The sequence below is a fragment of the Narcine bancroftii genome, chromosome 5 (genome assembly GCF_036971445.1).
Source record: "Narcine bancroftii isolate sNarBan1 chromosome 5, sNarBan1.hap1, whole genome shotgun sequence".
Lineage (NCBI taxonomy): Eukaryota > Metazoa > Chordata > Chondrichthyes > Torpediniformes > Narcinidae > Narcine > Narcine bancroftii.
Genome location: NC_091473.1, coordinates 232,507,564 through 232,530,661, shown reverse-complemented (window position 1 = coordinate 232,530,661; position 23,098 = coordinate 232,507,564). Strand labels below are relative to the sequence as shown.

The following is a 23,098-nucleotide window of genomic DNA, read 5'->3' as shown; positions in this document are numbered from 1 at the left end:
ATTCTTTTTTTCTGTGGGCAAGGCAGAATTACCACTTATTGGAAGCACAAAAAACATGGTTCAGAGTGTAAACATGTAGACAAATAAAGAACTGTAAACAGATAATGAATGTAAACAAACTATGCAATGCAGAGAGGAAATGTAATCAATAAAGTGCAATGCAAATGTAAGAATCCTTAAATGAGTCTCTGATTGAGTTTGTTGTTGATGAGTCTGATGGTGGAGGGGTAGCAGTTGTTCCTGTACCTGGTGGTGTGAGTCTTGTGAAATCTATACCTCTTGACTGATAGCAGCAGCAAGTACAGGGCATGTGCTGGGTGGTGTGGATCCTTGATGATTGCTGCTGCTCTCTGCCGGCAGCATTCCCTATAGATGTTCTCACTAGAGGGGAAGATTTTGCCTGTAATATCTTGGGTGCTGTCCACTACCTTTTGGAGGGCTTTATGCTCAGGGGTATTGGTGTCCCGATACCAGATTGTGATGCAGCCAGTCCGTACACATTCCACCACATATCTGTAGAAATTTACCAGGGTTTCTGGTGTCATACCAAATCTCCACAAACTCCTGAGGAAGTAGAAGCACTGACTTGCATTCTCCACAATATCATTAATGTGTCATTATCCTCCAAGATAGTGACTCCCAAGAACTTATTTAAGTTCCATCTCTGATCTCTGCCATTCACTTATTTACTGGCAGTTATTAGCTCCTGGCCTTAGCACACATACACAATTCCCCAGCACTCTACATCATCACTCATTCGCTATCTTTTATGACTTTGGCATCCTGAATGGAGAGAGTCAGTGCTACGTGTGTGAGAGAATATTCAGTATGCCGAGTGAATAGGGAAGTGCTGATAACATGAAGCAAAATATTAGAGATCTCTTATTGCAAAACCTGCAATTTCCACGAAAGCACAATTTAATGGCAATGGAGCGATGATGGAGACATTTGTGATAATGATGGTCCAGTGCTGAAGGATGATCACTGTGGGAGATGGCAAGAGAAATATCACAACAGGAGAAGGAACAGTAGTTCACATAAATGTGGATGAATATTGGAAAGTGTCTCCAGGACACTTTCCAGAGCTTGCTGGCTCTCATAAAAAGGTGATTCTCACATTGCATAACATGCAAAATAATGGTTTCGATTCATCAAATAATCTCTGATACCAATTAATAACTGCAAGAAACTTTGTAGCAAAGAATACAGAGTCAAAATTCTATCCTCTGGAAGAGAATTTGAGTGAAATAACTGAGGCATCTTGACATGGTGGCTGTACAGAGGATGTTTCCTCTTGCAGGAGAACTTGGAATCATAGTTTACAAATAAGGGGTCATCCACCTAAGATGGATTTTTAAAAAAAATCTCAGAGTAGGATGAGTTCACAGAACTCTCTTGCTCAAAGATGAGAAGGGAAAGACTTCAGAGGGACTGGAGCAGCAACCTTTTCACTTCAGAGGGTGAACCGTATCTGGAGTGAAACATGAAAGTCTGCAAATGTGGTGATCATAGTAAAAACACACAGAAATGCTGGAGGAACTCAGCTGGTCTTGCAGCATCCATAGGAGGTAAAGCTATTTTACTGACATTCTGAACCTGAACCCTTCTTGAAGTTATAAGCAAAGATCAGGAAGGCAAAGAGCAGGAAGCCAAAAAGTAAAATCATAATGCTGGAGAAACTCAGCAAGTCAGTGTACTTTATATTAAAAAAACAAAGACACCACCAATATTTTGGGCCTGAAAACTTCATCAAGGATGTAAAAATGTCAACAGGCACCAGAACAAAATGCATCAGAATAAAGACGGAAGAATGGAAGGGGAAGGAGTCCAGACCAATAAAAGGTGTTAATTGGATGTGATAAGAGGTGAGCATTGATTTTGGCTTTGTGAAAAGGGACAGAGGGAAAGCAGATAGAAGAGAGAGCGAGAGATACAGGCAGATAGAGTTGGGGGAAAGATGACATGGGGAAGGCAGGGCGATGTTAACGGAAATCGGAGAAGTCAGTTAATGCCATCCAGTTGGAGATGCAGTGTTATTCCTCCAATTTGCAGGTGGTCTCAGGCTGGCAGCATATGAGACCACAGACAGACATGTCAGCAAGGAATGGGTCGGAGAACTGAAATGGGTGACCACTGGGAGGTGTATGCTATTGCGCGCAACAGAGCCGAGGTGCTCAACCAAGCGATCTCCAGTCTGCATCTCATTTCTCCAATGTAGATGAGTCCATGTCTAGAATGAGCTGGAAGAGGAACCTTCAGAAAGGGTTACAATTATGATGTTCAGAAGACATTTGGACATGTATATGGGTAGGAAGTGTTGATAAGGGTAGCAACCAAATATGACTAATCAGAATGCCAACTTGGTCAACATGGATAAGTTGGGCCAAAAATGCTACTCTATACTGTGTGAATCAATGTGTGGTCGCACAGAATTTTTCTAAGGACAGAGGTAAATGGATTCTGATAGCAGGAGGGTGAAATGTCACTGCAGGTAGGTAGAAATGCAGAGTTAGGTTGCAATTGGTATAACTGTGATGGTGGAGCAGGCTTGAAGGACTGAGTGGCCTATTCTTGCTACTGATATACCTGTTCTTGAGTATGTTCTTTGTTGTCTCAGGTTCAGTGTCTGTTGCACTATCAACCACTGGGTATATTCACTCATTTCCATTAACTTCAATAGCCGCTGACTTCTGAGTTTTGGTGCTGAGTGTCTCTTGGCCACTTGTGAATACAAGACATTCTTCTTCCCTTTTCACTCCTTCCACCAAGACCTTTAGTATGGCATCTGAAAATCACAGAGTCCTTGTATGGAACTATCCCTGAGTCTTCTAGTTCAGGTTCTATGTGGACCGTGTCCTGTCACGACTCACACTCACCATTTCCTTTAAGAACTGCTTTTAACTGGTTGAATGAAAAACAATGCCAATATGCAAATACTCAGTATACCAGTAAATATCTTTAGAAAAACAGAGTTAACAATTTAGGTTAATGATTTTATTTTTAAAAATCAGAATTTAAACAGAATATCTGAAATTGCTGTGTTCAATATTATGTTCTAAGTGATAACCTGTGCTGAGGGAATTAAAATGGTGCTCCTTAAGCTCGTGAGAAGGGAAGTCGAGGTGAAACGGAGGACCAGGTAAGCACAAAAGGAACAATGCTTTGGAGCGCTGAAAGTGGAGGGGAAGATGGGTCAAGGGGCAAAAATTTGTTGAAGGATATTTCATTGAAAGCAGAATTTGTTGGGATGGAAAGTGAGGAGCTGGGAATATCTATCCTTTCTTTCCAGGAGAAGAAGTGGGAAGAACACAGGTGCAGGAAATCAGAGAAATAAAAAAGGGCTTTGATAAACTTTGATGGAGGGAAAGACATTGTTAAGGAGCAGGACAACGGCAGCACAGCTCGTGTAGTGGTTAGCATTTTAATGTAGCGTCAGCGACTAGGGGTTCAAATTTGGCGCTATCTGGAGTTTGTACATTCTCCACATGGATTTCCTCTGATGCTCCACTTTCCTCCCTCCCTCCAAAGCGAACAGGGTTATTTGGTTCATTGGTCACGCAGGTGCATTTGGGCAGCATGGGCTCATGTGTTGGAAGGGCCTGTTACCATGCTGTATCTCTAAAAACAAACAAAAAATAACTCAAAGGCCCTGGTGGAGAAAGTCTCATCTTTGGAGCCGATGCAGTGAGATGGAGGAACTGGAGGAAGAGACCGTTCAGGAGACAGGATGGAAGAAAGGACAGTCAAGATAGCTGAGGAAGTTTATAGGTTTGTAATGAATGCTTGTTTGCTGACTTACTTCCCTAAAACAGACAGAGAAATACAGAAAGAGTCAGAGATGGAACATGTGCAGGTGTAAAGAGAAAACGTAACCCAACGACAAAAATTGGGAGAAAAAGTTGGGTAAGAACCGACGGCCTCATGACAGCAGAAGGGGAAATTTGGCATATGATTTTAAAAATGGGAACATTTAGAAAATAACTCTAAAATTAGGTGGTGTCAACAAGGATTCATGAAGAGGAAGCCATGTCTTCTGAGACTGGGTAAAGGGGAACCAGCCTGATGTCATGTACTTGGCTTTCTAAATCCTTTGCTAGATTGTTACATCAGAATTGCCTTTTGAAGAGAAATTAAGCAGACTGAGCCTCTATGGTCTGGTGTTTAAAGGAATGAGAGGTGATCTTATTGAAAGGGTGCAAAATTCTTACAGGGTTGGGTGCAACCACAAAGTTCCCCCCAAAATATGAGTAACAATTATCAAAATTAGGAACTGAGAACGGCGAGTTTCATTTCTAAATGAGTAGCACTCGCTCGTCACCCACTGTGACCAACATTTTGCTTGTTTGCTGGCAGTTATGGCCCAAGCCCATCAGATTGGTCTGCACATCCACACAAAAGCAATCAAGTTCAGGAACACTGTGCCGTGTTCCAAAAGCCAACGAGTGCGAAAACCCCTCCGGGGTGCCAACTCAAGGCAACGGGTACTGCAGGAGTCCAACAAGAGTCACAATTTTTTTTAAAAATCGTAAGCATCTCCTGAATCAGAAATTGAGAGAACGACCTCCAACAAAAGGAAATGACAAGCCCCCCCCATCACCCCAATAACAATGCATCAGATGGAAACTTCGCAGCCCAGGGCGAGCAACGTGCACATTAATTGAAAAGAAGTCTCATTTTGATCAAAACACAATTGCAGTCCTTGAAAGGGGAAGGAGGAAGGGAGGGGGAAGGAGGGAGGGGGAAGGGGGGAGGGAGGGGGGAGGGGGGAGGAAGGGGGGAGGGGGGAGGGGGGAGGGGGGGAAGGGGGAAAGAGGGGGAAGGGGGGAGGGAAGGGGGGAGGGAGGGAGGGAGGGGGAAGGAGGGAGGGAGGAAGGGGGAAGGAGGGAGGGAGGGAGGAAGGGGGGAAGGAGGGAGGGAGGAAGGGGGGAGGGAGGAAGGGGGGAGGGAGGGAGGGAGGAAGGGGGGAAGGAGGGAGGGAGGAAGGGGGGAAGGAGGGAGGGAGGAAGGGGGGAAGGAGGGAGGGAGGAAGGGGGAAGGAGGGAGGGAGGAAGGGGGGAAGGAGGGAGGGAGGGAGGAAGGGGGGAAGGAGGGAGGGAGGAAGGGGGGAAGGAGGGAGGGAGGAAGGGGGGAAGGAGGGAGGGAGGAAGGGGGAAGGAGGGAGGGAGGAAGGGGGGAAGGAGGGAGGGAGGAAGGGGGAAGGAGGGAGGGAGGAAGGGGGAAGGAGGGAGGGAGGAAGGGGGGAAGGAGGGAGGGAGGAAGGGGGAAGGAGGGAGGGAGGAAGGGTGGAAGGAGGGATGGAGGAAGGGGGAAGGAGGGAGGGAGGAAGGGGGAAGGAGGGAGGGAGGGAGGGAGGAAGGGGGGAGGGAGGGAGGAAGGGGGAAGGAGGGAGGAAGGGGGAAGGAGGGAGGGAGGAAGGGGGAAGGAGGGAGGGAGGGAGGGGGAAGGAGGGAGGGAGGAAGGGGGGAAGGAGGGAGGGAGGAAGGGGGGAAAGAGGGAGGGAGGGAGGAAGGGGGAAGGAGGGAGGAAGGGGGGAAGGAGGGAGGGAGGGAGGAAGGGGGGAAGGAGGGAGGGAGGAAGGGGGGAAGGAGGGAGGGAGGAAGGGGGAAGGAGGGAGGGAGGAAGGGGGGAAGGAGGGAGGGAGGAAGGGGGAAGGAAGGAGGGAGGAAGGGGGAAGGAGGGAGGGAGGAAGGGGGAAGGAGGGAGGGAGGAAGGGGGAAGGAGGGAGGGAGGAAGGGTGGAAGGAGGGATGGAGGAAGGGGGAAGGAGGGAGGGAGGAAGGGGGAAAGGAGGGAGGGAGGGAGGGAGGAAGGGGGGAGGGAGGGAGGAAGGGGGAAGGAGGGAGGGAGGAAGGGGGAAGGAGGGAGGGAGGAAGGGGGAAGGAGGGAGGGAGGGAGGGGGAAGGAGGGAGGGAGGAAGGGGGGAAGGAGGGAGGGAGGAAGGGGGAAGGAGGGAGGGAGGAAGGGGGGAAGGAGGGAGGGAGGGAGGGGGAGGGAGGGAGGGAGGGAGGAAGGGGGGAAGGAGGGAGGGAGGAAGGGGGGAAGGAGGGAGGGAGGAAGGGGGGAAGGAGGGAGGGAGGGTGAAATCAAACCATGAAACTTCAGCCCCAATTGTCTCTAGTTAAAGAAACAAGCCCCCCCTCTCCCCCCTCCTCGGTTCAAGGAAGACGGGTTCGTTTAAAGCTCCATATTCGCAAGGAGTCCCCACAATCTGGGCGACTGGTTTCATTGTCTTCCACAAAAGGAGTTGGTGACTGGGCGAGAGTGAGAGTGAGTGAGTGAGTGAGAGAGAGAGAGAGAGAGCGGGGGCGGTGCGAGCTCCGGGGGAAGGAGACATCCCTTCTTGCCGACTGCTTCAAGGTAAAGGATTCGTTGCGCCCAACAACCGACCGCTGCTTGCAAACGTGTGCGAGGGCTGGGGGGGGGGGGGGGGGGACACACGAAACGCCAAAGGATTGTGTCCGGGGCGCATTGCAGTGAGGTGGATCTTGTCCCCATGATCGGCGAGGAGGGCTCGATCGGGAATTTGGTGGCAGCATTGTTTATTGGAAAGGTAATACTTGAGACACGGAACCAAACCCCCACCCCAGCCAATTGCGACCCATTCAAGTGAGTGCGGGGTCTGTGTGCAGTCGCACAATAGAAAGTCGCATGAAAGGGGTCGGGGGTAAACAGCGCCCTCGCAATGGGAGAGATGGAGGGACTGATCCAACCGCAAATGCGTGGCTCTCCATTGGAAACTTTAAGGCTGCTCTTCTCTCCTGTCCTCGAAATGAATAAACGGGTCCAGGAATGAGTAAGCCAGAGCATTGACCAACTCAGTTCCAGCTGTCCTGCAGTATTCTCTCATTTCTGATCATTGCAATTATACTGAGCCCCCCCCCCCCCCAAATCTTGTGGATCTGTTTTGGCTTGCAAATTGACCATTGGCCAGTCACAATGTATCACTTTGTTACCTCCTCGAAGAAACATTGAAGTTAAAAGCATTTCAAAAGAGAGCACGTCCAATTAGGTTATTCTGAGCCGGGGAGGGGTGGGGGAGCTATGATTCTCATTATGGAGATGATACGGTCCCCAATTTTGTTAATTAAATTCAGTTATAAAGATGTCCATTCATGGTTGTGGACCAATGCTGGGTGTCCTCTGGTTTGTTTGCCTCTATTCAGTAGAATCGGTTTTACGACAAGATTTACTGTAAATGATAACTTTTTATTGAGAGCATTGAAAGTGACTTTTTTGTGTGTGGAGCCATCCTGAGAACCGAAGGATAAAGTGAAATTGAAGGAACCCTTCCTGCTTGAAGCTGTTTTCAGTCATGTGGATAAATAATCAGGCAACATCTTGTCTTGAGTGGATTGCAGTTGTTTTTTTTTGTGTGTCTTTGAAATGTTTGAGCATAGAATCTGACTAAGATTCAATAATGCTGCATTTTATAACCAAGAAGTCAGAAATACAATGGAACGATAACTAACGTAGGTGGAAATGCTTTCTGTTTGTCCAATCATTTTTAACGATGTGGGAAGATGACAATGTAAGTTTTTTTTAAATTGCATTTTTAAAAACAGTTTTTGTTAAAACTGAAGTAGCTGCCAAATTAAATAGTTCAGTTCGAACTGAATGTTTGGCCTGGTGCCTGATGTGACATGATTATCTGATTTCAGTCAAGGTGCTTTGTTTTCATTTTTGAAAGATGCCACAGTTGACTCTACCATAATTTCTCATTGATGGGTGTGGACAAAATTCGACTCAATTATATTGAACCCCAGCGTGCAGTCTATCATTGCTCCTCATCTTGGTTTGCACAGGAACAAGTTACCACAAGATCATTGTTTGTCTGTGGATTACTTGGGGATAGTAGGTCATGAACTCTAGCCTGGAGAGTGGGGTGTGCTGGAGAGGGAAAGGATTTAACATAGCAAGTTGATGTTACAGACTTGACTTGCAAATGACAGCAGCCATCAATACCATGATTTTATTTTTAACAATACAAGTCACCATTCAGAATGAGATTACTTGTTTTAAACAATATGCTTCAAAAATGAAGTCAAGTTGTTTGGTTCTCTAGGGCAATGGTAAAACCATTTTCTGATGAAGTACAAAACTCACTTCTGATGATGTCAGACTTTTCAGTTTAATTTTATTTTGTCGTCCAAGGGTAGTCAACACAAAAGCTGTCACTGTTTTGCTCATAGCTTTCTCATTAATGTGGCTTTAGTAGTTAGCAGAATGGACTGTATAAATTTTAAAATGTAGATAAACTGCATGGTAACAGGCCCTTCCAGCCCATGAGCCCAGGCTGACCAATTACACCCAATTGACTTACACCCCTGGTACATTTTGAATGGTGGGATGAAACTGGTCCTTCCGGAGAAAACCCATGCAGACACAGGGAGAACATACAAACTCCTTACAGACATCCCTGGATTCAAAACCCAGTTGCTGGTGCTTGTGTACTAACTGTGCTACCCCAAAAACGTAAATGCACTTCCACAGTGAAGGAAAGACTTTTAAGGCATCTGCATGTATTATCTTGCTCTCCTACTTGAAACTGACCCATAAACCAGAGAAATGATTTGTTCTTATACCTCCCTGAGAATAGAAAATTTTGTGAAAATTAATTTCAGTTCACTGTTAAAATATATACTTTAGAACATTACTGCAATTGTACAATAGTTTAAGAAATAAAGTAAAATGATTGAAATACTTAAGTTAGAAGCCAGTCAGTCATCGACACTTTGCCAATATAAAATGTGCTCTCCATGCTGCAAACTCCTTAAAATGCATGCCAAGGGCCACTCTTCTCATGCCAACTACACAACCATGGCTAGTTTGACTTTTTTTTTAATGCTTTCAGTTTTGTTTTCTATTGGGCATTTGATACTTGACTTGAAACTTTACTCATCTAGATCCTGAACATTTCAACATGTTAACTATTTGAAATCTGTTAAGAAGTCTTTGCTGTTGTTGAGTATCTTAAAAAAAAAGCACAGTACACCTCTTCCTGAAATCTGATTCCACCAGGAATGAGCCATTATGTTGCTGGCACGACCATCCTCGTTTTTATCCTTGAAAGGAAAATTGGCATATGAATGGCTTGGGAATTAAGATTTTTCTATACCTCACATTTCTGGTCACTGAGACCTTCTAAGACGGTCAAAGTGGAATTCTCCGGATAGTACAAGAATTCCCAGATGATAACAAAGCTTATTGTTGTTTTCTGGATTAAAAACATTTGGAAAGAACATCCATGTACTATGCAGTCGAACAAGACCAAAATGGATCTACCTTAACAGAATGCAGAATCAATATTTGGTCCAGAGTGCAGTAGAATATGGACAATGAGCATTATTTATCATATATTTTCTCAACAATGCCAAAGGCAAATTTGTTAAAATACAGATGCTCCTCTACTTATGACGGATTGACTGACTTACGATTTTTGGAAGTTACGATGGTCGATATCGCTATATTTTATGTTTTTTTTTTCAATGTGAAATAAAAGGTATTCAACATTTAATAAAATGAGCTTAGTTTTAGATAAATTTTCCTGGCTGTAGGCTACTGTAAGTGTTCTGAGCATGTTAAGATAGGCTAAGCTATGATGTTTGGTAAGTTCAGCACTGTCTTTTTTTTACTTATGATTTTCCCACTTTTGATGGATTTATTGGAATACAACCCCATTGTAAGTCAAGGAGCACCTGTAGTTCATTTGGTTTCAACATGTTATTCCTCTTGACCACCAGTATAATTACCTTCTATGATTAGTTGGTTGAGGTACAAGCTGGGTTCGGTGAGGAGTTTCAGATGTTTACAGATAGTAGTCCAATTATGATAGTGAGATTCCAATTGAAATTTAAGTTGGTCTTCTACCAAAAGTTGGTCAGCAGTGGGGTCTTCCACCAAGCAAATTCAGGATGAGAGTTCCAGGCTCCAAGAGAAAATTAGTGGCTTTCCATTTTGTATCTTCCAGCCATATCCAGAGGATAACCTGACTGAGACCTTCCCCTCATGATTAACCTGCCAATTGGTAGTATCATTTGGTTCTGGCAAATGATTGTTGAATCCCAGAACCAATTTTAACCTTGTCACAGGATGGAATATGTCTGCAAATGTTGTGTGAATGTTCTCTTCCCTGTCCTGTATCTGTTGAGAAGCTAATTTTAACAATATTTTTCCAAACTTTGATGCAGAACATTTGAGCCATTAACTTTGTATTTAAGGTTTGTAAAGGATCATATAAACTATATCAGTTGTTGAGTACAAGCCCACCCTCTGCTGGACATCATGATGCCTATGTCATGATGTCACCCTTCCATATTTATAATTCTGTGTTCCAGTAGCCATGTTAGTCTAATAGAAGTTAAGGATGAGAAAGCATCACTTCTCCGAGTCTTAATTGTGTGAGTGCATACACCACAGTGGTGATGAGGATGAAACAAATCCTATACATACACCATGCACCAACCGTTAGAAGGAAAACAACAGAAGAACAACTACCTAACAACCCGCCAAATGATTAAGGCAAAAACACGCCAAGGTGGCAGAGGGAATGTATGGGGAATTCAACAAAGTAGAAGAAAGTTGGAATAACTATGTAGAATAGTTTAACCACTGCTGCATAGCCCACAATATTGCGGAAGGTTCAGTAAACTGCAAACATGCCCTCTTTCTCAGTATAATGGACAGCAAAACATTTGTCCTCCTTAAGACCTTGCTGGCTCCAGATGATCCAGGGACGAAGACATTCAATGAACTATGCACAGCTCTAGGAACCATTTAAGCCCCAAACCACCAGTAATGGCAGAAAGACTATGATTTTATGAAAGGAGACAAGGACCAGGAGTAAGTAAATACCTGGCATCGATATGCAAACCGGCAGAGCACTGTCATTTCGAGCAATTTCTGAATCAGGCACTGTGAGAGAAATTAGTGATGGGGCTGGCAAATTGCCAAGACAAAAATGATTAGCAATGGATGAAGATGTTACATTACAAATTGCATACAGGACTGCCTGTAGCTCTGAAATGGCAGATAAAAACTTAGATGTAGGTCAACCAGACCTACTGGTCAGGAAGTATTCCTGCCAACAACGCTTCCGCTATGGGAAATACAACCACCGACCAGAAGACAGTTTCTTAACAAATTCTAAATGCATCCATTGCAAAACAAAAGGACATATCAAAGCCAAATGTCCACTTCTAAAGTGCAGGTGGCCTGCAAATAAGCAGTCAGCTAAAGTCAAAACAATTGCAGAGAGAGAGAGAGAGACAACCTAGCAACGATGATGATAACAGCTCAATGGCTGACCTTCAAGCTCCTGAAATTTCAGCTCCTGAGATATTACACATCCAAGGAATAAAAGGAGGAAACACGGCAATCTTTATACAGCTAAAAATAAATGGACGCCCCCTGAAGATGGAGTTAGGCACAGGGGCAGAGGTGTCCCTAATGCTGTTTCATGTAAAGGAACGCTTACTACCTGGTAAAAACAACTGAAATAATTCTAAGATCTGTTACAGGAGACAGAATAAAAGTGTTTGGAAAAAGTACGGTCCAAGTACAATACAAACAACAGCATCCAACAACACTCTCTCTCTGCATCGTAGATACCCAGGGACCAGCACTTTTCAAAAGAAACTGGCTACAATACATTCTCCTAGACTGGCTGGAAACCGGTTCAACACTAAATGTAAACCACATGGACACCTTCCAGCCAAAACTCGACCAAATCCTCAGCAACCACACAATGGTTTTCCATAAAGAATTAGAGAAAATCAAAGGTGTTCAAGCCAAACTGCAATTAAAAGATAATGCAGAACCAAAATTCTTCAAAGCCAGAACAGTCCCATTTGCTATAAAAGGGAAAATTGAGGCTGAATTAAACTAAAACCTGAAGGCATATTTGAACCAATACAATACAGTGATTGGGCAGCGCCCATTGAACCCGTACGAAAAGGAAATGGTGAGATTTGCATTTGCAGTGATTACAATGTCACCATCAATCCATCACTCAAAATACCCGAACATCCCACGCCCAAGGCAGAAGAATTATTCCAAGCACTAAATGGAGGGCAAAAATTCACAAAATTAGATTTGTCACAAGTATATCAACAGATAGAATTGGACAAAAAAAAAACAAGGGAATATGTAATTGTTACAGAGTTCTGTGTTGTGTATTGACCTATGTGTGGTGTGGTTTTATGTTTAAAAAGTGACAGTTTGCCTAAGAGAGCCAAGGTGATGGTAGACTGCTGAGAGAGTGGGAGATGGACTGGGCATGGGCAGAAAATGATCTAAAAATTTCTGGACTTGGAAGACCAACCACCACTGGGTGTGCTGTGGATTGGAAGAAGGCCCAGAGCAGGAGTCATGGTCTGGAAGACAGTTTAGAATGTTGGGCATTTTAAAAGGGATGAACATTCCGAAGGCAGAGCGAAGGATCCGGACCAAGCCAGTGGTTCCTCTCTCTGCAAGCAACACAAGAAGACAACTTCGAATTTTGTGCTCTCTCTCTCTCTCTCAAAGATCTTTTGGCTTCAGTTTACCAAACAAATTGAATTTTGTTTACGATCTTTGCTTCGGTTGAGATCAAAGTTTTGTGAGTCTTGTTTGTTTTGTGTCTAAGTTTTTCTGTGGACTGGTTGGAAATATAACTTAGACTTTAATTACATATGTTATATTTAGGCTGGGGGATTTATTAGTTTTACACTGTTATAGAGATTTGCATAATAACCAGTGGGCATTGTTATAAAGGGGGGGATTTGAATTAAAGTTTGAAGGTTAATAAAGTAATTGTTCATCTTTACCCCTGTGTGATATGCTTCTTTGTAGTTGATGGTTTGATCTTGTAACAGTGACAATTAATACCCATCGGGGACTATTCACCTATACATGGAATTTCAGCCACACCTGTGATTTTTCAAGCAACAATGAACAAATTACTATATGGATGATGTCATCATCACAGGCCAAAAGGACAGTGAGCACTTTGAAAACCTTGAAAAGGTTTTAACTAGATTACAACAGGCTAATATACGATTATGAAAAGGCAAATGTGTCTTCATGCAGCCCTCAGTAAAATATCTTGGGTTTACAATGGACAACGAGGGGGTATGAATGAATCCAGCAGGAACAGAAGCCATTCACATGGCTTCATATCCAACCAACGAATCGGAATTACAGTCCTTCCTAGGACTTGTTAATCACTACCGAAAACAAATCCCTAATATGTCTACACTATGTAGCCCGCTGAACCAATTACTCAAGAAAGATCAAACATGGTATTGGAACACAGAAACTAAAAACATGGTCGATCAACTAAAGGAAATACTAACGTCAACAAATAAGGTGCTGATCCACTGCAACCCTAGTAAAAAAGTTACATTAGCCAAGGATGCTTCACCAGTGGGACTAGGAGCAGTACTATCCCAAATTACAGAAAAAGATGAACAACCAGTAGCGTATCGAACGCAATTATGCCCAACTAGAAAAAGAAGGATTGGCAATAGTTTTTTGGTGTAAAAAAAAAAAAAAAAAAAAATTCCACCAATATATTTAAGGAAGAAAATTCACCCTGATCACAGACAACAAGCCTCTTGGTTTAATCCTGGGGCCACACAAAGTAGACCAGTATAAGCTGTGGCCAGAATTCAAAGATGGGCCATGGTACTAGCGATGTACAACTATGATGCAAAACGTAAACCACGAACACTCAACCAGCCATGCAGATGCCTTATCACGCATGCCACTAACCAAGACAGAACAATGAGAAGAAATTGTTAAATGGACAGCAGACAATTTCAACAACTGCCCACTGTGCGTTTTAACTTCCCCTTTTATCCATGGTGGCAAGTTTTTAATTTTTTTATATCTATATAACAGCCTAAATGATCGGATAGGAAACCCGAAAAGAGGCAACATTAAGCAAGATCCTATACTTCACCCTTAATGGGTGGCCTGAATCTGAAGTCATCCCAGAAGATCTGAAACATTACCAAGTGAACTATCAGTCGAAGAAGGATGTTTACTATTGGGTACCCGTATAATAATTCCAGCCAAATGGCAAACTACCATGTTATCAGAACTGCACCGCAACCATCTGGGAATGGTACGAATGAAGGCACTGGCCCAGTTGCATGTCTGGTGACCTATCACCCAAGTACTAATGGGGAGGCAGAATGTTGTGTACAAATATTTAAAAAAAAATGAAAACCATGAAACTTCTAAATGTCTCCTGGACACATAGAATCACAGATTTAATATTGGGATGCAGAAACACGCCACATTCTACCACAAAATGCACCCCAGCAGAACTAATGTTTTGCCGCAACCTGCAGTCCAGGCTGTCCACAGTTCATCCCGATCTGGGTCTCTGATTGCAAAAAACAGCATCGCCCCCCTCACCTAGAATATTGGAAGTGGGCGAGAGAGTTCTGGTACAAGATTATAGACAATATAAATACTCATGGGTGGTAGGGATAATTGAGCTTCTGTTCACACTCTGTTCTAGTGGGGGACAGATTGTTGAAGTGACACATTAACCAATTATGGGCATTGACTGACACTAAGGTCCATGAACTGCCTCACAAACTGGAGGAGGTGGAACCAGACCTGCCATGGCCTCCCCTGACCATCTCACCCCTAAAGCCAAGTGAGGAGGAGGGGACAGTTGCGGAGCCGAGGTGTCCAGTAACTGAGACAAGCAGTTAGGAGGGCAGCGAAGGCGGGCAGTTGCCGTTGATCCGACAATTCTCGGTTCCTGAGCAAAGATCGACCCAGCAAGCCATGCCGAGGCAGTCCAAAAGAGAAAGAAGACCACCTGAATGCTTTAAGGACTATGTGCCCTGATTATTATTAAATGTTTTCCATTTAATAAATATAATTACTCATGAGATGGATTCTAATTCTCACTTGTACTCCTGGGCCTGATGTACTCTTATTAGTTTGAAGGGGCCCAGTAAGCATTTATTGCATGGGGGTGTTGGGTATAAGCCCGCCATGATGGCGGGCCATGCCATGATGTCACCTTTCCACATGATGCCACCCTTCCTTCCACATCCCTGTGTGTCATTAGCCATGTTAGTCTAATAGAAGTAAAGGATGAGAAAGCATCACGTCTCCGAGTCTTAATTGTGTGAGTGCATACACATCCGTAAAAGAAAAATATTGTGGAGATTTCATGGAGAGCACATAAGATGGCTGATAAAACAATGCAGGCTAGTGTTGGGATGTCGAAAGTTATAACTCCTTACATTTATGTGGTTTTTAATGGTTTTGAAGATCCTTTATTTTAAACCAGCCACTTCTAAGTGACAATGGACAATCATCTTATGATTAATCAAGTGACATGTCTAAGAAGTTTCCAAGTTCTCTAAGTAGAAGTCATTGGCCTTGGAATCTTGCCATGTGATGATAATGGATAATTACTGCTCTTTTGAAATTTCTCTTTGGACTTTGCAGAGATAACATGCATCAAAGTGAATGCAATCTTGAATGTTTTTACAATATTATCCAATTGGTTGGAAAAGTTGTAAATACAAGCCTTATTTGCCACATCTTAGAACTAGTTCCCCACAGTCTATTTGTAGTGTAGCCCTGTTTATAAAAATGATTGTGTAACTTGATTTGATTGCTGACATGCTTTATGAATAAACCTAGAAACATAGAAACATAGAAGATAGGAGCAGGAGTAGGTCATTCAAGCCTGCTCCACCATTCAACGAGATCATGGCTGATCTTAAAGTTCAGTACCCCGTCCCCGCCTTCTCTCCGTAACCTTTAATACCCTTATACTGAGGAAATAGATCTAATTCCCTCTTAAATATATTTAATGAACCTGCCTCTACTGCCCTCTGTGGCAATGAATTCCACAGATTCACCACCCTCTGGGTCAAGAAATTCCTCCTCATCTCGGTCCTAAATGGTTTGCCTATTATCCTCAAACCATGGCCCCGGGTTCTGGATTTTCCCATCATTGGAAACATCCCCATCTGCATCCATTCTGTCCAGTCCTGCCAGAAGTTTATAGGTCTCTATGAGATCCCCTCGCAATCTTCTAAACTCCAGCGAGTACAATCCCAATTTGCGCAATATTTCCTCATAAGTCATTCCTGCCATTCCAGGGATCAGCCTGGTGAATCGCCTCTGCACTCCCTCCATTGCAAGAACATCCTTCCTTAGATAAGGTGACCAAAAACTGCACACAATTCTCCAGGTGGGGTCTCACCAAGGCCCTGAACAGCTGCAGTAAGGTATCCTTGTTCCTCTACTCAAACCCTCTTGATATGAAGGCCAACATACCATTTGCCTTTTTAACCGCCTGCTGTACCTGCATGCTCGCCTTCAGAGACTGGTGTACAAGTACCCCTAGGTCTCTCTGCACTTCCCCATCTCTTAATCTATTGCCAGTGAAGTGCCCCCCAGTTGTGTCCCACCCACAGCAGCTGTTTGAAAAAAGTTTCAATAAAGTTGCATTTGAATAAAATGGCGGGGCCCAGGATGAAAAGCCAGTAGATAGCACTCACCGCTGGTGTGATTCTCCCAAAGTATCTCCCTATCCCTGCCTTGTAAGAGTCTTTATCTTTATTAATATAAAGTATATTAGTAAAGCTTTATCTGTAAACTTGGGGGGGGGGGGGGTAATTATGATGGCGGCACTGTTACAGTACCAGGGGTTAAAATTAAAATTTTCTAAATTATGGAAATTACATGATGAAAGTGAACTTGACATAATTAAGGATAACAAAACTTATTTTTCTCATCTTACTTTCGTCTTTTAAACTGTTTATTTTAAATGCAGGTGTATTAGTTAGATTTTGTAAGTGTGTGTCTCAGTCAACTGGAAAATTTGCACATCCGCCAACCCCTGGGTACTGGAGATTTTGCTCTAATTTAAAGTAGTGCTCTCAGATACTTAGTCTAGTCAGAATCTAGTCGGAATTAACATCACCTGGCTAAAATGTAGCAAGGCATTTAGCTGATCATTTGAAGCTGAGATGGAACACCATCATGCAAGATTAATAGACCAGCTTTTGCAAGTTAGGAAACACAAGTGCCAGGAGACTATAGGCTCGTTTAACCTGTTCTGCCATTCAATAATATCACTCCTGATATTGTATCTTGAGTTCTCTTTGAGAGTTTATGGCAACTTGATAATATCAAACACGATGACTCCGACTCCGAGATGGTCCTGGCCGCCACCACTCTGACCAGGGACATTCCCCACGATCTCGGGCGCTCGATGATGGACGTGCGAGTCAACAGGCAGGAGGACGGCGACTGGAATGTCACTCCCAGCATGGTTAACGTCCCTGGGACCGGTGCTTCTGCGTAAGCATGTAAGGACACACAAGGCCGAAGCCCTGGTGGAGCAGGTTTTCCTCTTCCATGCAAACCATAACTACACTTACGTTACATTCGGCAGTGGTAGGGAGGCACCAGCAGGAGCACCCACCACGCCACGCCACCCTTCAATCCAGGGCTACGCTGACTGGCATACACCCCCGTCGCCATGCAGCTATGGGGCACGCAGGGCCTCCTTGACCACCAGGGGCCCACTTAAGCCTTAGGAGACTAACCGCCCCCCCCCCCCCCCCCGACACCCATCCAATACGACCCGCATACGTCGACCCCGGCCACCTTGGCCACCCCTCCACACGACACCACACCAGCCACACACACCCCTGCCGCCAGCCCCCCACCCCCTCTGACCAGTGACCAGGAGCCAGTCCTACGATGGTCACAGAGACCCCGGTGGCCGCCAAATCATCTCATCCTGTAAATATTGTGTGTACATAGTTGGTGTGATTCCTTGTTACTGCCGCCCAACCCACACCCCCCACCCGGGACCATTTTAAAGAAGGGGATTAATGTGGTGGTACACCACCAGCCTGGGGGCAACCTCTGTACCTGCAGGAGTGTAAGTGAGGGGACAGGACAACACCTGCCAGCTGCCAATCAGTTGGCCTGAATGGATCAAGCCCCACCCGGTCAGGTGTCAATCACCCTCTGGGATTATAAGGCTGTGCTGGCCTCCCGAGGCCTCACACTGAGTTGCTGCAGCCACAGCCAGCCTGGCTCTGTGGAGGTTTTTGTGGATTAAAGCCTGTTGTTGTCTTTACCTTGTGTGTGTCTGATTCTGTCTAACGGCACACCACAAGAAGGTGAAATGTTGCTCGGTGCAGATGGTAATGCGGAGTTGAGGTTACAGTCAAATTAACCAATATCTAATTGACTGGCGGAGCAGACCTGCAAGGGTTGAGTGGTCTACTCATGTCTAATCAAACTTGTAGGTTTGTGTTTTGTTAGTTTCAAAAGAATCTTAATTCTCTCTCTTACACACACACACACACACACACACACACACACACACACACACACACACACACACACACACACACACACACACACACACACACACACACACACACACACACACACACACACACACACACACAGTCCCAAGGACTCTTGCACCTTCTCCAAACTATTAGAAGATCCACAGTATGTTGGGCTTACTCTTTCTTCATTCTTAGTAATTTATTTTTGGTTGCTTGTACTGCATCTCCATTCTCATTAAAGGCTAGTAAAATGATGGCATGTTATGAAGTACCTCAACATGTTTTGGATTTTTTTTTAAAATTGCCATCTTGTTGAATTTTATCATATTTTTTTGATTACACTGTTCCTCTCTGTGTTGCCTTGAATGTTTCCAGCTCTAAGATATACTGACATCTATCCATTTGGGCTCTCCTTTACCTTTGATTGACCTTGCACATGACCAGAATGTGTGAAGTTCAAGCCCTCAGCTGATGTGCAGTCATTGCGATAATTTTTCTCAGCTTCGGTAAATCGGAAATTAAAGTATCTTAGCAAATGATTAATGTTTTCCTATGGTTGTACCAGCTTTAGGGAGTGCTGAAGGAAGTAGATAGAATACCTGGCTATAATTTTCCTCCCAGGCACAATTTATTTCTTGATTTCCACAATAAAACCAGGAAGAGGCGAACGACCCACAAAGCAGTCCTCCGACAAATTTAAATATAGAGATAGAGCATGGTAGCAAACCACTCCACCCCCCACCCCCTCCCCGGCCCATGACCAATTAACCTCCTAACCTACTAATATATGATTTGGCACAGCATGGAGGGCTGAAGGGGCTTTATTGTGCTGTTTTGTTCTATGTAACCCATATGTCTTTGGAATGTGGAAGGAAACCCATACGGTCACAGGGAGAAGTGAGGGACAAATTGGCACTGCAAACCAGTTCGTCTCACATTAATCATGAGGAAAAATTATGAAATCTGTTACTGACTTGGTAAATCGACATTAAGAAAGCTATAATATGATTTATTAATATCAAAATGGTTTCTGAAAGAGAAAACATGTTCTAATTAGATCTAATTATTACAATTGTTAGTACAAAAGAGAGAACATTAACACAACGTATCTGGATTTTAAATATGACTCTTTTGACATCAGACAAAACATTACAAAAAGGAACAGCTCATGAGTTGTGGTCCAATATTAGATAGAGGACTGGTTGAAATATTGGAAGTAAGAATAAATAAGTTGGTATCAGTATGATTTGGAAGTATGAAGAGTGGCTTCACTAAAGATCAAAAAGCGAGCTCCCAATTTGCACCTCGACCTCAAATTCACTTCCAATCTCAAATTCTCTAGTAACACTCCCTTTCCTGGATCTTTTTCTCCATCTCACGAGGCAAACACCTGACAGACATCTTGTATAAACCCATCAACTCCCACAGCTACCTCAACTAAATCTCTTCCTACTACGTCCCCTCAAAGGATTCCATTCCATTCTCTCAATTTCTCTGTCGCATCTGGCAGGGAATTCCATGATGAGGACTTCCATGCCAGATCATCAGAGATGTCCTTTTTCTTCAAATAAAATGGCTTTCCCTTTACCACCATCAATTCGGCACTCACCTGCATATCCTCTATTGCCCGCACATCTGCCCTGGCCACCTCCACAACAACGACAGGGTTCCCCTTCTCCTCACCTACCATCCCACCAACCTCCTCTATAATTTCTGCCACCTACTGTGAGATCCCACCACTAGTCACATTTTCCCCTCTCCATCTTCCGCAGGGACCACACCCTCTGTGACTCCCTCGTCCACTCCTCCCTCCCCACTAATCGTCCACTTGGGACCCACCCCTGTGATCACAGGAGATCCTCCACTTGCGCCTACACCTCCTGGCTCACCACCATTCAGGGCCTCAAACAGTCCTTCTAAGTGAAGCAACATTTCACTTGTGAATCTGCAGAGGTCATCTACTGCATTTGATGCTCCCATTGTGGTCTCTTCCTCATTGGAGACACTGGAGGCAGATTGGAGATTCTTTTGTTGAAAACCTCAGTCTGTCCACCTCAATAGCGTGGCCACCCATTTCTTTTCTCCATCCTATTCCCTAGCCAAAATGTCTATCCATGGTCTCATGCACAGCCAGACTGAGGCCGCCGTTAAACTGAAGTAACAACATCTCATCTTCCCACTGGGCACCCTCCAACCAACTGGCATTAACATTGACTTCTCTGGCTTTTGTTTAACATCCCCTCCCATCTTCCCTTTCCAGTCTGACTTCAAACATGATAAAATCTTACCTGGTCCCTTATCACATCCTTTTGTGGGTTTGGTTTTCTCCCCCATTGTTTGAATTCTGAAATTTCTTGCTTCTGGTTTATTTTGCCCGTTCCCTGAAGGGCTCAGGCCCGAAATGGTGGCAATATATGTTTGTTTCCTACAGATGCCAAGAAGACCGGCTGGGTTCCTCCAACATTGTGATGTGTTTTTACTTCAATCACAGAGTCTGCAGTCTTCAGTCTTTCACTTGTATATATGCTATTGACCATTCACATACATTTGGAAGCTGAAGAAAATCTATATCGGCTCTCATTCATCTTCTTTTGTACAGGCCTATTAAGAGTACATTTTGTGATTGGAGTGCTTTGCGGAGACGTTGATAGATAAGATTCATCAGTTTCTCACATATCTCACTGATGGGATGCTGCTATGCGAGCTGGATTTTTGAAGTTCAAGATTCAATTAATTGTCATATTACGTGAAATTTCTTTTTGCCTGCTGCAAGGCTGACAGATTCCCATTGGCAGGAATTGCCTGTGCCTCTTATAGACTTATAGTCAGAGACAGAGAAGCAAAAGAGAGCCCCCCAGAGTCACGGAGTGTCCGTAGATGTACTTCCGCAGCCACGCTGAGTCTAGTCCAAATCATCGACAACCCAAGCTCCAGATCCGAACCTCCAACGCGGTCAGGGACCCTCCAGCACCCCTGGAACCCCCTTGCATTCCCAGTTCTGATACCTGGTACCCCTCCATCCAGTTCGAGCCAATCTTTAGCAGTCCGCAGCCTGGTGCAAGCCTCCCAAAGCAATCGCTGTCAGCCCACATCTTCCATGGGTTCCTCGCCTCAAGTCGCCAGCAGCCCGTCACATCCACTGGCCCCTGAGCCACAGAACCCCCTCACTAGTCTGCCATCATGGTCACTGTCCCCACAGAGCTCATCTCAGCATTAATCTGGTGGTTAATTATTTCTATTATCTCCTTTAGTCTAATATCCCGTGAGCTATGCATAGATCCTCTTTTGCTTCAAGCCAAGTTGGGTAGAGGATTTCTTTCGACGTCAGTGTTGATGCTGGAGGATGGAAAATAAATAACCTGCAACCTTTGGTGAATGTGTGATAATTATATGATTTTTAACAATTTCAACTTAATAATGAACAGGTGAGGTGAGCCCAGCAGCTGAAGTCAAATTTGCACGATAAAGACCATTCACTTTTCATGTGCCTTTTTCTCAATGGTTCACACAGAACAATTTATTTAATAATATCTGGTACTTGTGAAATGATGGTATTAACAAAACTCATTATGATTCGTATTAAATATGAAAACCCAACTTAATTGGGAATTTTTTTTGCAATTTGCTTAATAATGAATGAGGAAAAAATGTTTCATCTTAAATTAACATTTTAATTTGGAATTGAAATAATTAAAATGTTTACACTGCTTTTTCCTCTTATCATGCTTATCATTTTAGTCTGAATAAATCTTCCTTCAATTTCCCCCCCCCCCCCTTTCTCTCTCCAGTCTCCAATCTTTATTAGGATGCCTCCCTGTTTTTTTTGCCTATACCTTGTGGAAGGGCTCAGACCTGAAATTTCAGTAATATATCCTTACTCCTAAGAATGCTGTGAGACTGGCTGAGCCACTCCAGCATTTCTGTGTGTGTTTTACACTGCTTTTTGAATCCTACTTTTAGTCATTTACATCCTGTGTTTACCAACTTTTGCCGTGTTTCATTTTAGTTAAATGTTGACTTACTGAGGATCATTAATGCTTTTGGTCACTAGCCAAGTATTGAAGTACTTATTGAAATGCATAGAAACTGCTGCATTTGTATCTTGTTAATGAGCAACTGATTATCTTGAGTTGCTATCATGGGTGTAAAATTGTTGTGGAATTTTTACATTGATGCCATATAGGGTGGGGTCTGTCATAAAGAGGGATGGGGAATACAGAGTGAAAATGCTGATTTGTTTTATTAATGAAATAAGACCGGTTTGCTATGGATGTACAAATCTACTTCTGCAATTTTTCAATTTACCCTTTGTTTAATTGAAAGTCCTCTGCAATCCATCTATTAAATATTGTAAAATGTAGTTTTCAGGGAAGACTGCTTTAGCAACAGATTGAAATAATTGCCTGAATTTAAAAAAAATATATACCTTTTAGATCTTGTTTTAATTGAATTCAACAAGTTTAATTAACTTGTTTAATCTAGTTTTAAGTTTAACTTTATCCTGCTCATGGTATTGGTTGACCAATTGCTGAAGTTTAGTCCCATTTGGAAGGGTAGATTTAGCTAATATTTTCAATTACTTTTATCATCCTTAATATGAAATTATTTCTAGAGAATATTTTTAAAGTCTATATTTAAATGATTTTGTGCTGCTGTTTAAACTCTCAAAAATCAGTTTATTGCCCTTGGTTTGCAGGCTGTTTTTACCTAAATTTCTCCTTAACTCCATTTCAAAATTAGAAATATTAGCATTGACATAAAATG

The 23,098-nt window shown here is 43.5% G+C and overlaps 1 protein-coding gene across 5 annotated transcripts in view; it reads left to right on the top strand.

Moving 5' to 3' along the window:
• Positions 1-6,286: 6,286 nt before the first annotated feature.
• The window catches only part of LOC138765026 (neuron navigator 1-like), a 674,255-nt gene continuing 657,443 nt past the window's right edge, over positions 6,287-23,098 (top strand). For 4 of the 5 annotated variants that reach the window (XM_069941668.1, XM_069941670.1, XM_069941669.1 and 1 more), the window contains exon 1: positions 6,287-6,356. The gene's annotated coding sequence lies outside the window, so the exon portion shown is untranslated. Of the gene's footprint in view, positions 6,357-6,458; positions 6,550-23,098 lie in introns of those variants that run through there. The other variant, XM_069941666.1, reaches the window with a different exon arrangement.